Here is a 22,800-nt window from a genome sequence, read left to right on the forward strand (position 1 = left end):
TATTTTGTAAATGTTGGACCAGAGCTCGCTGCAAATATCCCAGAGTGCAGTGGTAAACAATTTGAGTCACTGATAAAAATGAACTCCAAGACCATGTTTTTATCCGGGGTTACGGAATCAGAAATCTTAGACGTGGTTAACAACTGTAAAAACAAAACGTCTATGGATTGTTTTGACATCGATATGGTACTAATTAAGCAAATTATAAACAGCATTGTGAAACCATTGACCTACATCTGTAATCTATCATTTCTAACAGGCACATTTCCAAATCAAATGAAAATAGCAAAAGTTATACCAATATACAAAAATGGGAACAAGCACATTTTTACAAACTATAGGCCGGTATCTCTGCTTCCTCAGTTCTCTAAAATATTAGAGAGACTTTACAATAATAGACTAGAACAATTTGTAGATAAACATAAATTGATTAATGAAAGTCAATATGGTTTTAGAGCAAACAGATCAGCAACAATGGCAATTATTGATGCAGTAGAAGAAATCACCCACAGTATAGAAAAGAAGAGATACGCAGTCGGGGTATTTATTGACTTAAAAAAAGCATTTGATACCATTAATCATAATATACTATTAAAAAAACTGGAAAGATATGGCATCAGGGGAGTGGCTTTGAAATGGATTCAAAGTTATTTGACGGGGAGGAAGCAATATGTAAAAATGGAAGAGTTTTCATCTGAATATTTGGACATCTGTTGTGGAGTACCACAGGGTTCTATCCTGGGACCAAAGCTATTTAATTTATATATTAACGATATTTTTAATGTTTCAAAACTATTGAAAATAGTAGTATTTGCAGACGACACTAACATTTTCTATTCAAATGATAACTATATGGATTTGGTAACCTGTATTAATCGTGAACTAATTAACCTAAAAGTATGGATGGATATAAATAAATTATCTTTAAATTTAAATAAAACCAAAGTAATATTCTTTGGTAATCGTAAGGCAAATCAAGATTTAGAAGTAAAAATGGATGGTGTCACGATAGACATTGTATCAGAAATTAAGTTTTTAGGGGTCATAATAGACAATAAATTAAGTTGGAAAACACACATCAGACACATACAAACAAAGGTATCTAAAAGCATTTCAATAATTAATAAAACCAAAGTTCTTTTACATTATAATGCATTGTATTTATTATATTGTTCTCTAGTTCTGCCATATTTAACCTATGGTGCAGAAGTCTGGGGCAATAATTACAAAAGTTCACTACAGCCCCTTTTTATCCTTCAAAAACGTGCAATAAGAACCATACACAGGGTAGGATATCGGGATCATACCAATATTTTATTCATGCAGTCCAATTTATTGAAATTGGATGATTTAATAAAATGTTTCACTTCACAACTGTTATTTAAGGTCAACAAAAACATAGTGCCAGAAAACATACAAAGATTATTCACTCGGAAAGAGGGAAATTATAACTTGAGGGGCTGTGGTGAATTCAAAATCCCAAAGGTGAGAACCACCAGGAGAAGTATGTGTGTGTCTGTGTGTGGAGTCAGACTTTGGAATAATTTGCAAAATGAAATCAAACAATGTCCAAATATACATGTGTTCAAATTTAAATATAAAAAAGCATTACTGGCGAAATACAGAGATGAAGAAAATGGGATATGAGGGAGACTGGAAATACTGCACTTCAAACTATGGCTAACTTGTTGTTATTGTTCTATTATCACATCAGAACTGTTATAAGTATTGTGTTTATTTTTATTGATATTATCACTGGTGCCGCAGTGACATTATGCGCATTATGACGTTGAGGGATGGGTATTGCGAAGATTAGTGTATAAAATATGTGATTATTGTAACTATTATAATTATTGATATCTGACCTATTTAATAAGTATATCCATGAGATTTTGTTGTATTGGACATAAGAGGAGCTATATATAAAATGTGTTTTATAGGGAAGATAAAGGGGTAGGAAAAATAAGCATCTGCTTCTGACTACCCCTTTTCGAACATGTGTGACATTATTTCGTTGTTGATTCATTGTTTTTGTCCTGTTTTTATTTTTATGTTCGAAATAAAGTTTTCATTCATTCATTCATTCATTCATATGTATGGTAACGATTCCACCAGCATATTTGGACAAGATCGTTGCTCCATGTCCACCCATATCGCATCTTTGTCTGTAGTAATCCACAAGATGAGTGCTTTAATTTGAGCTGCCCAATAGTAATATTTAATATTGGGTAGGTCTAGGCCCCCCTTTTCTTTAGGAGCTAACAGGGTTTTGTATTTTATTCTAGGTTTCTTGTTTTGCCAAAGGAATTTTGCTATTAACTTATTTAACATTTTAAATGTGGATGCCGGGATCAGAATTGGAAGGGATTGAAACAGAAATAATAGTCTTGGTAATATGTTCATTCTGATTGTTTCTATCCTGCCGATAAGACTTAAGGGCAAAATTTCCCATTTTTCCAAATCTTTCCTTATTTCTTTTATCAACATTCCATAATTTGCATCAAACAGCTGTGTGGAATGTGGTGTAATGGTCACCCCCAAATATTTAAACCCTTTATTTGTCCATTTAAAATCAAACCTTTCAATCACATCTGTTGGACATTTTCCTGATATCATCATTGCTATTGATTTGCTCTCATTATTTGAATACCCAGCTACTTCTCCATATATTTTAAGGCTCTCCAACAGTGGTGGTATTGATAACGAAGGTTCCTTCAGCATTACCAACAGGTCGTCTGCAAACAATGATATTTTATGTTCTGTTCCTCCTTCATCCAATATCCCCCTTATTTGCTCATTTTGTCTAATTGATTCTGCGAGTGGTTCTATGCTTATTGCAAACAATAGTGGGCTTAAGCAATCCCCTTGTCGGACTCCTCTTTTGATTTCAAAGAAATCTGAACAGTGACCATTTACTCTAAGACGAGATTTCGGATTTTTATAGATAATTTTCACCCATTCAACAAATATTGGAGGGAAGCCAAAAGCTATAAGTGATTGATGTAAGAAGCTCCATTTCACCCTATCGAAAGCTTTTTGTGCATCCAAGCTCAGTAACATCGAGGGTTGGGTCTTAGATTTTGTGCTCGTAATTATGTTTAGTATCCTCCTAATATTGTTTGCACCCTGCCTTCCCGGAATAAACCCTGTTTGATCATTTCTAATTAATTTCGCTATAAATTTCTGCATTCTTTTTGCCAGTATGCTTGTAAGAATTTTTAGATCATTACAAAGTAAACTAACTGGTCTATAGCTTTCACACAATATTGGGTCTTTTCCTTCTTTGTGCAGGACTGTTATGATGGCTTCCGACCATGATTTGGGGGGATCTCCTTTTGTTAGAGCATAGTTAAATACTTTCTGCAGTACTGGTGTTAATTCTTCCTTAAAGCTTTTGTAGAACACCCCCGGGAATCCATCCGTTCCTGGTGATTTATTTATTTTTAAGTTATTTATTGTATCTTGTATTTCCTGTTTTGTAATGGGGCGAATAATTTCTAATGTATCCCCCCCTGTTAGTGTTGGTAAATGTAGTTTTCCTAAAAAGTTTTGTGCCGTGTAGTTATCTAAGTCATTTTCTGAGTCCTTGTATAATTCTTTATAATAATCTGCAAATGCTTCTGCTATACCTTTGGGTTTTACTAAACATTGTTTAGAGATAGGATGTTTTATTTGTGATATAATTCTATCTGTTTGGGCCTTTTTAAGTTGGAAAGCTAGCAGTCGACTGGCTCTATTGCCCATTTCATAGTATCTCTGGTTCACAAAGCGCAGAGCCCCTTCTGCTTTATTTGTCAAAAGTTCATCTAATTTGCTTCTGGTTGTTTTTAATACCTGTAATCTGGATTCATTTGGTGTTTTTTTATGTTCTTCTTCTAGTTCCTTAATTTTATCCTCCAATTCCTTCTGATTCTTTAAGCGTATTCGTTTCAGCCGGGACGATATTTCTATTAATTTCCCCCTTATTACAGCTTTCCCTCCTTCCCATAATATTGTTGGAGAAACCTCATTGTTGTCATTGATTTGGAAATATTCTTTTATACACCGTTTTATTTCCTGTACTACGTTTTTATCTGAGAGGAGAGATACATTCATCCTCCAATACCTAAAATGGGGTTCATTGTCTAAACTTAATTTCAAAGTAATTGGAGAATGGTCACTTATAGTAATATTCTCTATACCACACTCTACTACTGTATGCATATATTGTCTTGAAATGTAAAAGTAATCAATTCTCGAGTAGCTGCCATGCGGGTTTGAATAGAAAGTATAGTCTTTGGTTTGGGGATTCTTCTCTCTCCATGGATCTATCAATCCCAATTCTTTAGTTATGTTATTTAACATCCTCGACGTCTTTGTATTTGTTCCGTGTACTGAAGGATACTTGTCCACTTTGCAATTCTGTACAGTGTTAAAGTCACCTCCTATAAGTAACATTCCCTTCGCACAGTTGGTTATTACTTTAGCTAATACTTGAAAAAAAGTCCCCTTTTCCTCAACTGGTGCATAAACATTCATTATTGATATTTCCCAACCGGCCATTGACCCTATAATCATTATATATCGCCCCAGATTGTCCTTCACTTCTTTTTCGACTTTAAACGCCACCCCTTTTCCAAGTAAAATTGCTACTCCCCTCCTTTTACCATAGGATGCGTAGAACACCTGGTTCACCCATTCTCTTTTTAGCTTCTTATGTTCAATCTCGGTCAAATGTGTCTCTTGTAATAAGGCTATTGAGCTCTGCAATGTCTTGAGTTGATTCAATATCTTTTTTCTCTTGATGGGGTGGTTTAGCCCATGTACATTATATGAAACAATATTTAGATTGCTCATGCTTTGTATTGAGTCTCACTGATTTTTGAAGCATACAGAAACACTACATTAATTACTAACACCTCCATTGACAAAACAAACCAAATTACTAACAAACATATTGACAAGCACACATAATTTCCCACCAAAAAGAAAAAAAACACACCCAAAAAACAAAAACCCATGTCTTCCAAGAGTCCAATTGGAGAGTTGTGGCTACCCTCCTGGAAATATGCACTCAGTGCGTGAACAACTTTTGTACCGTCGTCCATAGTTATAACTAACTAAATATTTTAAAGTAGCTCTATGCCAATATATATACATACATTGTTTTAATTTAAAGATAACAATTTTACTTGGTATTTTACTTACTTCTAACTTATTGAATTTATAATAGAAAGGGCATATATGGTCCTTACTCTTTCTCCCCAAATCCGAATATGGCTTCGTTTTGCTCCATAGGAGCTTGTAAGTCACCTTCTATGATGGGGATGTTCCCTTGTCTTCCTCTCGATTCCGGTCACTGTGGTCCAAATGTTCTTTGACAACATCTTTTGCAGTGTCTCCGTGTTGTCCTCTTCCACTTCGATCCCCATTTCTTTTAGCAATGTTGCTGCCTCCATCAGTGTAGAGAATGTTCTTATTCCTGAGTCCAAAAACATCTTCAGCTGGGCGGGATATGGTGATTGTGCCTTTACGTTCTTTTCCTTTAACTTTTTGATAACGTCCCTTACTTGTTTCCTCCTTTTTTGGATTTCTGTGGTGTAATCTTGGTTAAAGTAAACGGTCTTGCCTTCGTACGTTGTCTTCTGCTTCCATGCTTCTTTCATTACGGATTCTTTCACTATGTAGTCGGTGAAACGTACGATAATTGCCCGTAATAGTTTTATCTATTCAACATTACATTTTTGTATTTATTTTAATTTATTTTAAATGTTTATTAATTGTTTATCCTGGATGTCTAATCTTGTTTAAAACATGTTTACTAATGTTGTAATCAATGACCATAAAGGAATTTCTAGTCTATGTTTGGTCAATGCTAAACATGAGAATGACTTCTTTAGTTTACAAACCTTCAAGCCGTGTGTGACACCATATTTTTTAGTAAAGTCGATTAGTTGCCATGATATGGTGTGCAAATTATTTATTTATTTATTCTTCAGAACAGGGACTTTTTCAAACATGGTAAGACTGAAAGTATGTTTTTTTTTTATCTGGAGTACAAGTTGTGCATAATTCAAGTAGGGGGAAAACAACAGACATGAGTCACACTGAAACACAAGTCAAATTTGGAGTAAAAGAAAAAAGAAAATAATCTGGCAATACAAGCCTTGAAACGAAAAATGACTTTAGGTTATTTACACCATGTAGCACCATTGTATTTTTTTAATTAGGCCAATTACTATACATTTTTCTGGACTAGGCGTCTCGAACCGGGTGCCTGTGGACATGAAGTAGCCCCATAAGGGCACCCGAGACTCCTGAGTAGCCTGCAGACTGGTTTTGAAAATGTATTATGGATCATAGTGATTTTCTAGGAAGTTTGATTTGTAACCTGCATGATGTTTAGTGGTTGGCTAAGCTTATTTAAACTTTTGGTCATTTCAATCTGGTAATAACATAGTAACAACATAGTAATAACACGTTCTTTTAGAAATGCATATTAAACTGGTGGCTCTTGACGCTAATCAGTAAAAAAAGGGAAAAGGAAAAAATGTCCAACATATTTCTATTGTTGTCTGAAGTAAAAAATTAAAATTAAAAATAAGTTCCTCCAGAACATGTCCCAGCAACATTGAACTTACCAAAATAAGTGTGACTTTTACTTTAGCAAAGGGGAAAACACATGCCAAATTACCATTTAAACACGATTTTTATTTGATGGAGTACAGAGGATTGTATTGAATGGGGTCTTTAAAGCGAAGCAAAATGTCATATACAATAAGCAGCTGATTGATGATGTTTGTGTCAGCTTTTCCAAAGTCACTGACCATTTCATATTGATTTTTACATTTACCCTATGTTTTAAAGCTTATTTTTTTAGTTCCCTTTCAGATTCGTACAGTATTGACTAATCATGATCCTTATTTAAAGAAAACATACAAAAATGTTTCTAGGTAATAACTGTTCATTGCTTGCTCTACATTCTGTACGACCATGTGTTGCAATAGAACCAGTGGGTCGAGGTCCCTTGACTAATTGTAAAGGTCATAGCTATTAAAACACAACATGTGAGTCGTTATGGCATTTAAGATTATATGGAATGGACTTGAATCAAAGCCAAATATGGATTCATAAAGGTCAACTTGTCTCCGTCATGTTTTTGTTTACTTGGATCTACCCCTTGAAACGAGCCATCACGTTTTACAGTCAGTTCAACAGAGAATCCCTGTAAACCGCTGGTTTGATTATTTGAATTCAATTTTTGAATGTGCAGGACAACACTTTGGAGGGAAAAGGCAATGCACCTATGAACTCATTTTACAGGGGATTTATATCCTTGAATCCTTGTAGCAGGTTAAGGCTTAAAATCAGGAGTGAAAAAAAAAATGTGTTTTTCTGCAGGGAAATGCCTGTTGAGAATCCTACTATTGGCCGGATAATCTTATCCTTTGAAAGCCCCCGCATTTGTTTGCACATTATACGCGTCAGCCACGGCAGAATCAGTCTTTTTAATGCTGAGTTGAAGATAAACAGATTTCAAGAGTTGCATTAAGATACATGGATGCATTTGCATTTTTGTTTTCACAATCCCTTTTACCCTTTTTTATCTTCAAAGTATATATTACATGTTTTACCCCGGAGTGCCATTTCTAATCTTGTTGCATACAATATTTCACAACATTGAAATCAATGACAATAAAGACAATTCTATCCCAGTCTATGCTATTCTATTCTGATCTGTATATGAGTGTTGTTAAGTAAAACAAAGTTAACAAATTAGTTTTGTCCCAGTCTCATATTAAACCAAAAATGTCTACTAAGTTTATACCAGGGCTTTCAAACTCATTTTAGTTCATTCAGATTCAGATTCAGATTCAGATCTACTTTATTGTCATTCTAGTACACGTGTATACAGAACGAAATGTCGATGCATCTGACCCCCACAGTTTCCTTGAATGTACAGATATAAATAATGTTGTATTGTATTTTGGCTACGTATAGTATTTTACCATAGTGCCGATAGTGCAAGAAGAGTAGCTAACCAGATGTGCAAAATGGGCAGTCAGGTTAACAAGTCAGGTACACAGTAACATTAACACTGTAACAATAACGCTGTAATTACAATAGTGCAGAGAGCAATGTGCAAGGAGTGGCAAGCTATAAAAAAAAAAAAAAAAAAAAAAAAAAAAAAAACTGCCAGTAGTGCAAAAAGTCAGATTAGCAGCCGTTTAGATTTAAGTTAACTATATGTTAGATTGACCATTTAACAGTCTAATGGCCAGGGGGACTAGACTATTGCGGAGCCTGGTGGTCCTGCACCGCACACTGCAGTACCTCTTCCCAGAGGTTAGCAGAGTGAACAGTCCATGATGGGGGTGAGAGGGGTCCCCGGTAATGTTTTTAGCATGGGATAGGCAGTGCTTCTGGCCAATGTCCTGAATGGAGGGAAGTGTAGTCCCGATTATTTTCTCTGCTGTCCTCGTTACCCTCCTCACACTACCCCAGTCGGTAGCGCTGCAGCCTCCACACCACACAGAGATACAGCTGGTCAGGATACTCTCTATGGTGCCCCTGTAGAATGTAATGAGGGAGGGTGGGGGCAGGTGGGCTCTCCTCATCCTCCGCAGGAAGTACAGGCGCTGCTGTGCCCTCTTAACCAGTGATGCAGTGTTCACGGACCAGGTGAGTTTGTTTGTAATGTGCACCCCTAGGAACTTGATACTGCTGACAACCTCCACAGCCTTGTTGTTGATGCAAAGTGGGGCATGGTTGGGCTGGTTTTTCCTAAAGTCGACAATGATCTCTTTAGTTTTGTCGACATTCAGGACCAGGCTGTTGTCCCTGCACCAGCCCACCAACTGCTCCACCTCCTCTCTGTAGAATCTCATGGGTCACGTGGTGAAAAAAATAATCCACACAGGTCAAACTAGTAAATTAATCGTATAAAAAGTGTGCCTTTGCCTTATGGCTGGGCATTTTTTGGAGGCTTACAATTATGTGAATTAAAGTTTATTTGTATAGGCCTCATTTACAAGAAGTTTTGAAGGGCTGCACAGACCACATAATATTACAGACATCGATTCAGAGGTCTAAAATGGTTAATATTTTTTTTTCTTCTCTTAATAGTTTTCCTTTATTAAGATTGACCTCCTTGTAGTCTTTATCATCTGTGCATTTGTAAAAAAAAAAAAAAAAAAAAAAAAAAAACTATTTCATTTTCACTATAGTTTATTTAACTCGGGGAAATTCATGCTGGAACGTGACAGAAATGACAAACAGTAGTTTAAATGCAAACTTTTCAAACCATCCATCATCTGCAACGCTTATCCTCAGTAGGGTCGCAGGGGTGCTGGAGCCCATCCCAGCTATATGGTTGCCAGCCAGTCACAGGGCACACAGAGACAGACAACTCACTCGCTCGTTCATACATAGGGACAATTTGGACTGGCCAATGAACCCAACATGCATGTTTCTGGAATGTGGGGAGAAAACAAAGTTCCAGGAAAAAACTCACGCAAGTACAGGTAGAACATGCAAATTATGAATGAATGAACAAATGAAACTTTATTTCAAACATTAGAAAACAAAAAATAAAACAAAACAAGTAAAAAAAAAAAAAATGTGAACGTAACATGTCCGAAAAGTAATAGGAAGAATAATATGCTTATTTGATCCTACCCCACGACCTTAATAATTGTGTTTTATAGCTAAATATCCTGTGTCTTTATATATGTTTTGTGGATACAGACTCACGCCGTAATCATCATCGTCATTACAATCATCACCACTTTCACCGTCATCATCAATATTATTGGGGTCTCCATCCATTCTCAGCATACTATATAACAAAAGTATTTATCAAAATAAAAATTCCCATTGGGCAGCACGGCGGCGCAGTGGTTAGCGCGTTTCCTCCCACAGTCCAAAAACATGCATTTCAGGTGAATTGGCCGGTCCAAATTGTCCCTAGGTGTGAATGAGCGAATGAGTTGTCTGTCCCTGTGTGCCCTGCGATTGGCTGGCAACCAGTTCAGGGTGTCCCTTGCCCACTGCCCGGAGATGGCTGGGATGGGCTCCAGCCCCCCCGCGACCCTAATGAGGATAAGCGGTACGGCTGATGAGATGAGAAAATTCCCATTGGTGCTCAACAGTGTTCCCTCTAAGCTGCGCGCGTGCGAAATTGCGCACTGCTCGCACATGCTCAGCGCACAAGAAAGTCTAGCCAGCGCACAAAAATGAGGGCTCAAAATTACTTATTAAGAAGTGACTTAGGTCAAAGTTACAGTGCATGAAGGTAAAAATACACGGGTTCCTCTGACGTTGTGTCCTAAATGCGGTATTTTGAAGTCGAACAAAGTTGAGTAAAGTTAGTAGAGTATGTCGAGAACCGGCTTCTTAGGCTCGGCTCACTAAAAAGGAACCGTCTCTTTCGGGTCCTAAACGGCTCTTCAGGATGTTTTTGCTTCTTTAATCCTAACATGACCAAATATTAAGTAAAATTATGCACAAATTGACTTAAAGGAAGGGGGATTGAACAAAAAAAGAAAAAAATACCAAAATGAAAAAGTAGTAAAAAGCTGAGAAAAAAAGAATCAAAAGGATGAGAAAACAAGAAGGAAACATTTAGAAAAAAGCCAGAAAAAAAAGAAAAGAAAGAAATGTAGGAAAAAAGTAAATAGAAAACAAAAAGAAAATAGTAACAGCTTGGAAAAAATAAACACAATGACATTTTTTTAAAGGAATTAAAAAAAAAAGTAGAAAAAAACACAGAAAAAAAGAATAAAAAGTTTGTGTTGCGTTCAAATAATTTCCAATTACTGTATATCAAGTGAATCTTGTTGACAACATTGTATTTCCACTAAAAATGTGATTAAGTACAGTTCTGTATCTTACAACTAACTAAATAAGCCCCCCAAAATGTTAATATTATGCGACAAAATATATCAGGAAAAAAAATAAATGGATATCTTGTGAAAGAATTGTAAGAACAAACGACGTTTGTAGGCCGTACAACCTTTGCAATAGTACATGAGTCAATTCATTCAAAAGAAAACAATAATTTTACATTGCCGGAAACTCAGCAAAATGTAACTTTGGACATGTTTGATAATGAATTATCTTGCCACACTTGGGATTATGGTGGCTCACTGTTGTTTCAAGCATTGCTCACCGACTTTGTGTAAACGCTCAGACCCGTGGAAAATTAGAGGGAACATTGGTGCTCATGGTTACAACTGACTGTTCTATGATGTGTGTTTCCCGTCATACAAAGTGTTTTTAGACCTGCTGCCATAGGGGGTCCCGCCCCCCAGGCAGCAGGACTACCATTCTTGTGTTCAGATCTTTGCATTAAAAAGACAAGATACCTCCAGCATCAAAACCCACTTATCCGGCAGAACTAAAACATGTCCAGTAACGTGTTTTGTGTTCTTATTAAAAGTTATCACTATGTGATTGTATCTCCATTTGTTTGTTTTTTGTTTAGTTTTCACAATCATCACCAACATGTTTATTCACCTCATTGGTTTGTTCATAAATATAGATCTAGATTGTAATGACTTTTTTATAATTTAATGGTGACAGCAATATAATAACAATGACGATGATAATAATAACAACAGTAAAAAACAACAGCAGCAAAAATAAGTGAATATTTGGACATTGTTTGAGCTTATCCTGTAACTTGTTCTAAATTTTGACTACACATACAGACACACACATACTTTTCCAGGTGTTTCTTACTGGTTGAATCTTGAAATTATTACATCCCCTCAATTTATAGCTTCCTTCTTTTCGCATAACACATTTTTGGATGTTTTCTGGTAGTACATCTTTGTTCACTTTAAATGGCAGCTTTAAAGTGGAAAACTCCACGAGATCTTACATTTTAATAATTTGGACTGCAGAAATAGAATATTGGTGTGATCACTGTATCCTGCATGGTTTATGATTCTTATTAAAAAAGGGGATGGAGAGAACATTTGTAATTATTGCCCCAGACTTATGCACATTATGTAAATTAGGCATAACTAGAGAACTATATACTAAATACAATGCATTATCGTTTAAAAAAAATGGCTTGGTTTATAATTGAAATGCCTTTAGATACCTTCGCTTGTATGTGTCTGATGTATGTTTTCCAATTTAATTTACTGTCTGTTGTAACTCCTAAAAATATATTTCTGATAAATTGTCCATTCCAACATCACAATCCATTTTCACAGCCAAGTCAAGATTTTCCATGCGATTACTAAGGAATACCACTTTAGCTTTTTTTTTTTTAAATATAAATATATTTTATTAATAAACATAATTTTATTTACTTTAACTAATTCACTAATAATATTTGTTACTTAATTAAAACATTTATCATTGGAATGGATAATTTTAGTGCAAATATGACTAATTTGAATAGTTTTGAAAAACTAAAAATATCGTCAACATTTGAAAAGCTTGGGATCCAGGACCGAACCCTGTGGTACTCTGCAACAGAGGTCTAAGTATCCAGATGTTAACTCTCCCATTTTCACATATTGCTGCTTAGCAGTCAAATAACTGACTCCATCCCAAAGTCACTCCTCGGTTGCCTTATCGTTTCAGTTTTTTGAATAGTATATTATGATTAATGGTATCAAAAGTTTTTTTTTTCAAGTCAATAAATACTGTTCTGTTTCATTGGTAGAGGTGACAAGCTTCAATGTTGTCCATGTTCAGTTTTATGTTTTTCGATGCGAGGAACTCCACTACCTGTTCTTCTGCACCTACAGCAGCTTCCTCACTGGGCTCCACCCCGTTGTCGGAAAAAAAGAAAGTCCTCAAAGTATCCTCCGTTGCTCAAAAAGTTGCTCAAAAAGTTTTTCACGAATGCCAACCAAGTCAAGTCAAGTCAAGTCAAGTCATGTTTATTTGTATAGCCTTCCGAAACCAAATGTCTACGCACAGAAAGGCTAAGGCTTGGATTTGGACCTCTAAATACTGTGCTGCAGACGCGCTAATCACTCAGCCGCCCTGCCACCGCAAATGATTTAAATGATAGATTTGATGGTTTAAAAGTCATGTTCTGCCTTTTGAATGGTAATGTTTACCTGAATTTGGGAACTTTTCTGTTATATTTCGTATATAATGTTAAAATAAGCTAAAACTTCTTTTTTAGCATTATATTTTTTTAATCTAGGTGCTAACCAATTATTTCCAATCACTGGGGGGAAAAGTGTAGTTTAGTAGCAAATATTGCAGTTAAGAGAGATAGCCAAGCACAAATGAAAGTCATATTTATTTGTATAGGCCTCAATCACGACAAGTCTCAAAGAGCACCACACAATAAACAGTGCGTCAGTGACTTTTATTTTAAGTAACATAACATCAGGATGGGTGTTTCCTCAAATATATTCTGGTTGATAAGTGGCAGGGCCAGAGAGTGCCCCTTTTAAACCCAGGAGTTTTCTACCCAAAGCCGGCCCACTTAGCTATGGAAAAGGAGTTTGAATGAATGGAACAGCAGCAAGCTCTTATGATACATTTTTATTGGGAATAATTTCTGGTTAACATTTACCATTTCAATTCAAAGGAAGAATGTCTAAATATTCTGGTATAGATGAGAACATATTTACCTATGTACGGTATCAGTAATTTGAAATAAAAAATGCATTTGCCTTCCCAGCAAACTTGAAGGCAAGCTACCTAAAGCATCAAAATCCTCCTAAGCAAAGCGCTGGTCTCTGCAACTCTGTTGAGGACCATGACATATTCCTTCTCAGTGTACATCAGCACAAAGATGGTGAGCTTCTAAGCCTAGTTTTTACTCATTAAAACTAGAGAAGCTCAGCTCACATGCAACCTTACAGTACAGGAAAGGCTGAACAGGAACTTATATGCCAGCCTAATGACATTGTTGGCATCTGTGAGGAATTTGTATTTTGAGAGGACATTCTTTTTTTCTTTTTCATATACTGTTTGTTTTTACCAAAGCTTTGTTCTTTCTTTTGAGCATTTTTCTTCCTTTACACCGTGGTTAGCAGCACGGGATCTCCGCAGGGGACCGTTCTCTCTCCGTTCCTATTCATTCTATATACATCGGACTTTAAGTACAACTCTGAGTCCTGCCATGTGCAAAAGTTTGCCGATGACACTGCGATCGTGGGATGTATCAGAAACGGGCAGGAGGAGGAGTACAGGAAATTTATTCAGGACTTTGTCCGATGGAGCGACGCAAACCACCTGCACCTAAACACCACCAAGACCAGAGAGATGGTGGTGGACTTCAGGAGAACCAGAACTCACCCGGTTCCTGTAACCATCAAGGGAGAATGTGTAGAATTTGTCCAGACTTACAAATACCTGGGTGTGCAGCTGGACAACAAACTGGACTGGACTGCCAACACAGAAGCTCTATGTAGGAAAGGGCAAAGCCGACTTTACTTCCTCAGAAGGCTGGCCTCCTTCAACATCTGCAAAAAGCTCCTGAAAATATTCTATGAGACAGTAGTGGCAAGCGCCCTCTTCTATGCGGCAGCGTGTTGGGGAGGCAGCGTCAAGAAGAAGGATGCCTCTCGTCTCAATAAACTGGCTAGGAAAGCGAGCTCTGTTGTGGGCAAAGAGCTGGACAGCCTAACAGCAGTAGCTGAGAGACAGGCACTGAAAAAGCTGAGGTCAATCATGGACAATCCATCGCATCCGCTTCACAGCATTATCTCCGGACAGAAGAGCAGTTTCAGTGACAGACTGCTGTCACTGTCTTGTACTACGGACAGACTGAAGAGATCTTTTCTTCCTCATGCCATGAGGCTCTTTAACTCCACCCGGCAGAGTAAAGGCCCACATTAAACCACACCACGTACATTGGATATTACCGAATCTTACTGCATTATGTATTCTGTGTAGCACTATTTAGTTACTCTATATAACATGCTAAAGTGGGCATTTGCACGTCACACTGGGTATTTGTATATTGTATTCTTTTGGCTTTATTATTGTATTGTTCTCAGCTCAGGGATGCTGCTGGAAATGTGAATTTCCCTTAGGGGATGAATAAAGTATCTATCTATCTATCTATCTATCTATCTATCTATCTATCTATCTATCTATCTTTACTTATTTTTTCTTTTTTCTCCATTTCCTTGTATTCATTTTAGTCCTCCAGCCTTTTACTTCTTTTTTTCTTCCTTTAATATTGCTTATTCTTTCTTCTATCTTCTTGCCTTTTTATTGTTGTTTCCTTTTTCATCGTTGTCTTTTTTCAAAGCTTTATTTAAAAGTAATTGTGTGTGTATTGTTACTTTTTAATATCTGAATACAAGCAATAAAAACAACTTGAAGAGGCTTGTGGGAGACGGTAAAGACAGATAACTGCTAAATCCTACTAACACACACAGATGGTAAAACTCACATCATCTCTTGCGCTAAATGTGGCCAAATAGCTGATTAGAGAGGAAATGCACGAGTAAGTTTAGATCGTGCAAGTGAAAATTGATAATATTATTTTCCTCATCCTGCCAGCTCAAACTCCACCTCGGCGTGAGCCTGTTCTTTTAGCCACTCCGGCACTGGCTGTCAGAAAATATAGCTATAGTGAGTGATCTGCTTTGGGAGTACCACCTAGCTTTGCAAAAATATTTTAAACTGCTTGACTTGATGCGGCTCATGTTTCTCTTGTGCGTCTCTCAGAAAAGTCACGTTGGCGGGCCTGATTCTGCTTAGAAGCCGTGTGTTTGACACCCCTGGTTTATACACTACATTTTCATACATGGCATAATCATATTTTGCCAAAAAAAAACAAAGCAACTGGACCTAGGAATAAGGGATTTTCTCAGTAGGACAACTGCTCACATTTCCCATATGATGACAGATGGATCGGTTCCATTTTTAAAGTGAAGCATTATTAATTATGCTACTGTGATTTCACACTTCTCAGTCTCTTATGAGTCCACTAAAGCACGGGAGAAAATCCTAATTGCACACAAGCCATGTGCTGGTTTTTAAAACTAACACTTTTGAGCAGGGTTATTCAAAGTTGAGGGATTGATATTGATGTCATGTCTTGACTGAAAAGTAACATAACATATGTGTTTTTTATGTTATGACAATTGCCAATTGGTACTTTCACTTTGTGGTGAAAATGTAATTGACAAGTGACCTTCAGATGCGCTGATGTGTGCCACGTGGAGATAATAACACTGTCAGTGTCACAGGTAGTTTTTATTTTCATGAGTTTTTCAATAAATGATACACCGCAAATAACATCTTACCCTTTTTCCTAAAAACGTTGCTCATCCTAATCAGACTGTTGTCTTATTTTAGAACAGGGGTGTCGAAATCAAACAGATGGAAGGCACAAAAAAAAAATGAACCGAGGGCCGGATTGACCACGTGCTGATAAATTATAAATAGAGGCATATAATCTAGTGAACGTAACTGAATCTACTGAAAGGTTCAACACATATATTCCAATACAATCAGATAAAGATAACAATAGTTTCCTTTGGCTTTGTCAGAAATCTCGAGTTTTCAACAGGCTCATGATTTCCTTGATCTCAAAATCCCAATTACATTAACATTAAATAAAATAAATCAGTCTTATCCAGGCACCGTTAATAATATATATTTGGTATTTTAGAAAAAAAAGTAGGCTGAATTGTATTTTTCTTCCTGGTATTAATTGTAAGTAAGAAAATATAATCATTTTGGAATACATTTGTCTGAATTTCATTAGATTAAATTATGTTCACTAGTCTAATGTGAGTCATTTAAAAAAAGGTTAAACATTTAATCAGTCTGGCCCTCAGCTTCTAGTTTATTTTTCATTTGTCGCTTCCATTTATTTGATTTCGACACCCCTGGTATAGCCCTTAATCGCAAATGAGTCCAAACATGGATGAACATACCCAAAGTTGAGCAATAGCAACCAATAAAAATGGTGAAAAAAAAAAAAATATTAGTCATTTTATTTTTGTCAAATTAGTTAACATCTTAGAGAGTAGTTATGTTGTTCCTGCGGAAAAAAAGCACATACACACAGAGACACCTGGTGGAAAAATCTTAAGCAATCTTTGTCACAGGGGAGGTTTCTGCCCCCAATCCATCGGTGGAGCAACAGAGTTTAAACTTTTAGTATGTGTATGATTTTAGCTTGTATTATCTCTTGTCACAGAAATAGGTTTTATCACGAGTGTACTTCCATTTTTTGGGTAGTGTAAAGTACACTATGTGATATAATCACTTCAATAAAACTTTACACAACAAAAGTATTTATGTGAGCATGAAAAGTTTGCTTTATGTAATTAATAAATGATTTAAAAGAGGCTGAGGGTGCTTCAGAGGATATAACAATGTCATAACATAAAATTGTCTAAAGATGTTAAATCAAACAGGTCCTCTTTTGAATATATTGTTAAAGCAGCCAATCAATCAATTAATCATGATCAAGCTAAATTCCAAGATTTTGGTATTTAGATTTTAAACATTAATAACTACACCAGTGATTACGGTCTTAAAGGTTCCAATATAGTGTTACGACTAATGCTTTACAAAGGAATGCGCTCCTGCATCACAATTACGTCTCTCACTTGTCTTGTTAATACAATTTTGTAACTCAACTGCCATTACAAAATGGTGCAGTACTATGCTTATTTTTAAAAGCACTTAACTGTAACTAACTAATCACTGATTTTCAATGACACACAACTACACTGATCCCATGTGACCGGAGAAATGGAAACGCCTAATTGAGACCCAAAACAAGGTTTTGAATAGGTTTAGTTGTAGAAACTTAACAGATAAAGGTTGATTTAAGAAAATGACTGAGAAGGTTCACTTAAGTCATCAAAGCGCGTCTATAACAGCCTCGATTCCTCAGTCCTGCTACAAAGAACTTGAAAACTAACTCGCTCAAACTGAATAAAACAAGAATCCGTAATAATATTAAAGCATGGATAAAAACGTAACAAGATTACCAGAAAATGAAAAAAATAAGTATACTATTTCCACAAACAATTAGCATGGTGTCAGAGAGTAACTAAGGGACAATTTTACAAAGCAGTGAACAATGAAGACCTTAGCTATCCACCAATCTAATGTGACCTTCGGAAATGGTTGGTAGGCGTGTACAAGTTTTCACCTAGTACAATCAGCTGGGAGTATGTGACTGACTTTGTCAAACACATCACAATGAAGCTTTCAATGCTGAATGGGTAATTTGGTAATGGGACACAAAGTGAAGCTTAAAATATATTGTTTGTCTGGGAGGATCAAAACACGGACATGTGAGCCCAGTGTAATTGGGTTAAACGAAATGTTTAAAAAGCGGTCCACATAGAGGAGAAGGGGATCAAACAAGCAACACAAACAGTGGCGTGCTGGATCACCATGACTTTTTCTTATTGAATTGATTTATGATTATTGGTCATGAACCTACTCAGCGCGGTATGGAAACAAAGTGCATAAACATAGGTAAGTACCGCAAACTGGTCATCAATTGGGGCAGGGTTCAGTACACAGGACGTTTAGTAGCTAGGCAACAATGATATAAGTTGCAGAGCAAAGGTGACATTCTAAGAGTTTGTCAGGTGATACTTGTGATCCAAAAGGGCAGGCACGAGTTTGGTACACTGAAATAACAAGCTAAGGCAAGAGTGTTTGGGACGTGACTTGGAAAGCAACAAACTTGCAGATGACCAAGGAGACAGGGTGTTTAAATAGTGACGAGGAAGAGTTGTGATATGAGGGGAATCAACAGAAGAGAATGTGGCCGTCAGGAGGAAAACTGAACCTGAAAGTGACTGATCAAATATTGCAAGGGTTCGTAACATTGGTATAACAAAGGGCTGATACCAGAATGCTTGACACATGACAGGGAAGACAATGGACTTGCACAGAACAGAATGGTATAGAACAATACAGTTTCTTAACAAAAACAAAAAAAGCCCACACAGCACAAATGATGAGACAAGAGAAAAAAAAAAGTTTAATTGATGAGACAAGATCATCAGCACTACTTTTTAGTTAACTCTTATCATACTAAACCTACTCTAATTTGTCAAGGCGAGGTTGCAAAAAGGGCAAAGAAGCCATCAAAACTGGTGTATGGAGGCAAAACACAGCACTAAAAGACAGGTTTTGAAGGGTTTTTTTGATAGGGAGTGGGATTATATAATGCATTGACTCAATGAATACAAAGAAGCACAGAAGTTCCACAAATTACAACTTTGTTCAGGTAAATGGCATACAGGTGGAGAGACTATTTACCATAATCATTTTCTGCTCCTTTCAAATATGTCCTGACGTGAAACTGTTCCGTGGTGAAAAAAAAAGGGTTGGGGACGTGTAAAACCATTCCTCATGAATATTATTACCACTGGCCTTTGTAAGATTGGCGCCCAGATTTTAATTTAGATCCATCAACAGCCTGTCTGATAAATTGGGTCATTCTTGTGAAGCAGGCCTCTTCGTTTCACCCTGAGGACGATGTTGTACAGCTGCTGCACAGATGAGAGGAGAGGTTTAGGAACGCAGCAAAAAGGTGGGCACATTGTGCACCTTCATGCCAACTGTTTGTTGTCGAGCCTGAATGTACAAGTGGGGTCACGAACCTTCTAAAATATATATTTCTTGGGCCCTTTGAATGTAAAAAAACACTCAAAAATATCTCTGGAGAGGTAAAAAAAAATATCGATTATACTGTTGTTTTTTGCAACATGATTTAATATTTTGGGGTTGTTGTACACCATTTTGTGGGGTAGTTCAAATTCAAACTTAATGGTAAACTTCTTGCGCGTTTGTTAAGTGTTCCTGTCGGATTGTATCAGGTTTTTTCTTCAAATATACTTCAATTAGAACATACTAAGAATTAAACAAATTTTTTTGTCATTTAATGTATACATTTTTGGCTAATGTAAAACTTGCCCCCCAGCTGTTAAACATGCTGTTCCGTTAAAAGACTGCTTGCTGATGTCACTGCTCTTACTTTAGACCTGTGCATTGTTAAGTCTTGTGGAAGTCAGAACTCAAGTGCCACAACATGTCTGAGATGCTCTGCTTTCCTAGATTTGTTGTAAGCAAAGTGTCCTAATTTCTGAAGTTATTTGTGCAATGCTACCTAGGAAAATGAATGAAATGTACCAAATAATATTCATATTTGATTCAAATAGGGTTACTTTTTAACCAACTATGTTTGAAGTGCACATGATAAAGAACAAATATGTTGTTTGAAAAATACAACCTGGTCCATTTTATAAATCTCCCAAAAATCCCCCGACATATTTACTCCCTGTTTTTGATCCACCTAAAATTAAAATACAGTATTCTTTCAATTTTAGAAGTTCATACATTTTTTAACCAACCGTATCAAGTGAATTCTTGAAAATTATATCTTAAACATGAATGAATATAATGTACTATAGCAGTAATAATAGAATTATTCCAACTATTACCAGTGGTAACTGTGTCCTTCCTTTTTTATATTGGGCCTTTTGACTCACTTACAAATAACTCTAATACTGCTTGAGTTAACTCTGTGGCGCCCCTATGGCATACATTTTGACCAAAGGAAGCATATGCCTTGGGTTACTGAAGAAACCGGGTCACTCAAACAAGGTTGCAGGAAACTTGAACAAAAATGGCGCACTACAAAGCTTGAGGTTTTCTGACAAGCCTGGTGTGACAGATTGCTGAATTATAAAGTATCCCTTGGCTCAGTTAAAGCATCGTTTTTTTCCAAGATCATTGCTTTACATAGAAATAATCCCACATTTTTGTTTGACACAATGGCGGCACTTTCTAGACAGCAAAACAACCCTAATAGTTCTACCTATCCTGCCCATGGCTTTATGGTATTTTTTAATAAAATGATTCAACTCATCTGGAAAGAATCTTAGATGAATATTCTGCAACTTTGTCCGACCTTAAAGATTCTGAAGTTTTAGATCATTTTTGTTTTTCCAATTTTAGTGATCTGTTTCAAACAAAACTACTTGCCTTCTTGACCCGTTTCGGGATTCACTGGTGAAAGATCTGTTTGGGATTTCAGGATCTTTAGTTTTAAAAAATATCAATATATCCCTCTCCTCTGGTAATCTTCTGGTCACCTCCAAGTCTGCTGGCCTTAAACCCATGCTTAAGCGACCTTACTTTGACCCGGAAAGCCTATGTAATTGTAGGCCATTGTTTAAACTAACATTTCAGAGAAATTACTTGAAAAGATTTTTGCACAGCAGCTGAACAACTTTTTATCTGAAAATATTCTCTTTGAATCTGTCCAGTCAGCGTTCAGAGCAAATCACTCCATCGGAACAGCCCTGGCTAAAGTAACCAATGATCTCCGCTTAGCAATATATTCCGGCGCCCCGTCAATGCTGCTGCTGCTGCTGCCGCTGGATCTCAGTCATGCTTTTGATACTATGGACCACAACACATTACTTGTTCACCTGGAAAAATTCATTGGTATCTCAGGAACCCTTTTCTCGTGGTTTAGGTCCTATCTGTCAGTAGGCAAAGTGTCAACTACTGCAATCTGACCTCTGAACATTTTGATGTCACCTGTTGCATTCCACAGGGCTATGTACTTGGCACCCTACTTTTTAGCATTTATATGCTTCCGCTTTGTGAAATAATTTGCAAGTATAATATTAGTTTCCATTGCTCTACAGATTACACTTAACTGTATCTGCCACTGTAGAGAACCGCTCCATTAAGTAGTAGAAATTTGGTGGCCTGCCTTACTCAGGTACAAAGATGGATGTCACTTACATTGTTTGCGCCTTAACCCAGAAAAAAATGAGATGTTCATTGTTGGTCCAGCTCATTGCCGTGGTTTGCTCTCAAACCTTGACACATGTAATATCACTCCTAGTGACTCGATTATACATCTAGTTGTTAAAATAGATTGTAACTGTCATTTCAGTTCCATGTGGAAATTATTACTCGGGTAGCTTTCTTGTATCTCTGTAATATTGCAAAGATTCGCCTGATGCTGTCGCAATCAGATAATAATAATGCATGCGTTTATTACATTTCAACTTGATTGCTTTCTGGTCTTTTGATGTCAAGCATCAACATTTTGCAGCTGGTAAAAAAACACTGCAGCAAGACTATTGACTAATACAAGAACGTTTCAGCCTATCACTTCCATATCAGCTAACTTGCACTGGTTCCTAGTCCGCTTAAGACGTGACTTTAAGGTTCCCTTGATGATATACAAATATTTGCATGGACTTGCACGCTCTGACTTCTCTGATTTTATTTCATTGACTTGAAAAGCACTATATAAATGCAGATCATTTCATTTCATTTCATATCCTGCACCGCGCACTACTTTTACAGGAGGACATTGAGTTGGGGGCTGCTTACCGTAGTTGCGAGACCTGCTGCGCCTATATATTGATCCATATATAAGGCACACCGTATTATAAGGCGCATGGTCAGCTTATGAAAAAAGAAAACATGCTTTTAGGTGTGCCTTATAGTGTGGAAAACACAATAATCGATCTTCAGTTTTCTCTTCTCTCAAATTGCCACCCACACATTTCCACTAGACCATATACATTTTACAATAGAAATTTGCTCATCCTTAAATATAGGTGATGTATATTAGAATTATTTTGAATTAATACTATTTTTGTATCACATCGATCAATGTAAATACTTTTGAATAAATCAACAATTCAATCAAATTAAGAAACCACTAATTAAAAATGTAGCAACCATCAAATTTCAAATGAGTTTTATGATCTGCACACATAATACTAAAGGTAAAACCTTTGTGGTCCCGTTTTCTTGATTCTCAGGAAACTCCATTTGACCCCTCAGATATTCTTACTGATCCTTTGTACA

Source organism: Urocampus carinirostris, chromosome 8, assembly GCF_059441175.1.
Source record: "Urocampus carinirostris isolate Australia breed hairy pipefish chromosome 8, RoL_Ucar_1.0, whole genome shotgun sequence".
Lineage (NCBI taxonomy): Eukaryota > Metazoa > Chordata > Actinopteri > Syngnathiformes > Syngnathidae > Urocampus > Urocampus carinirostris.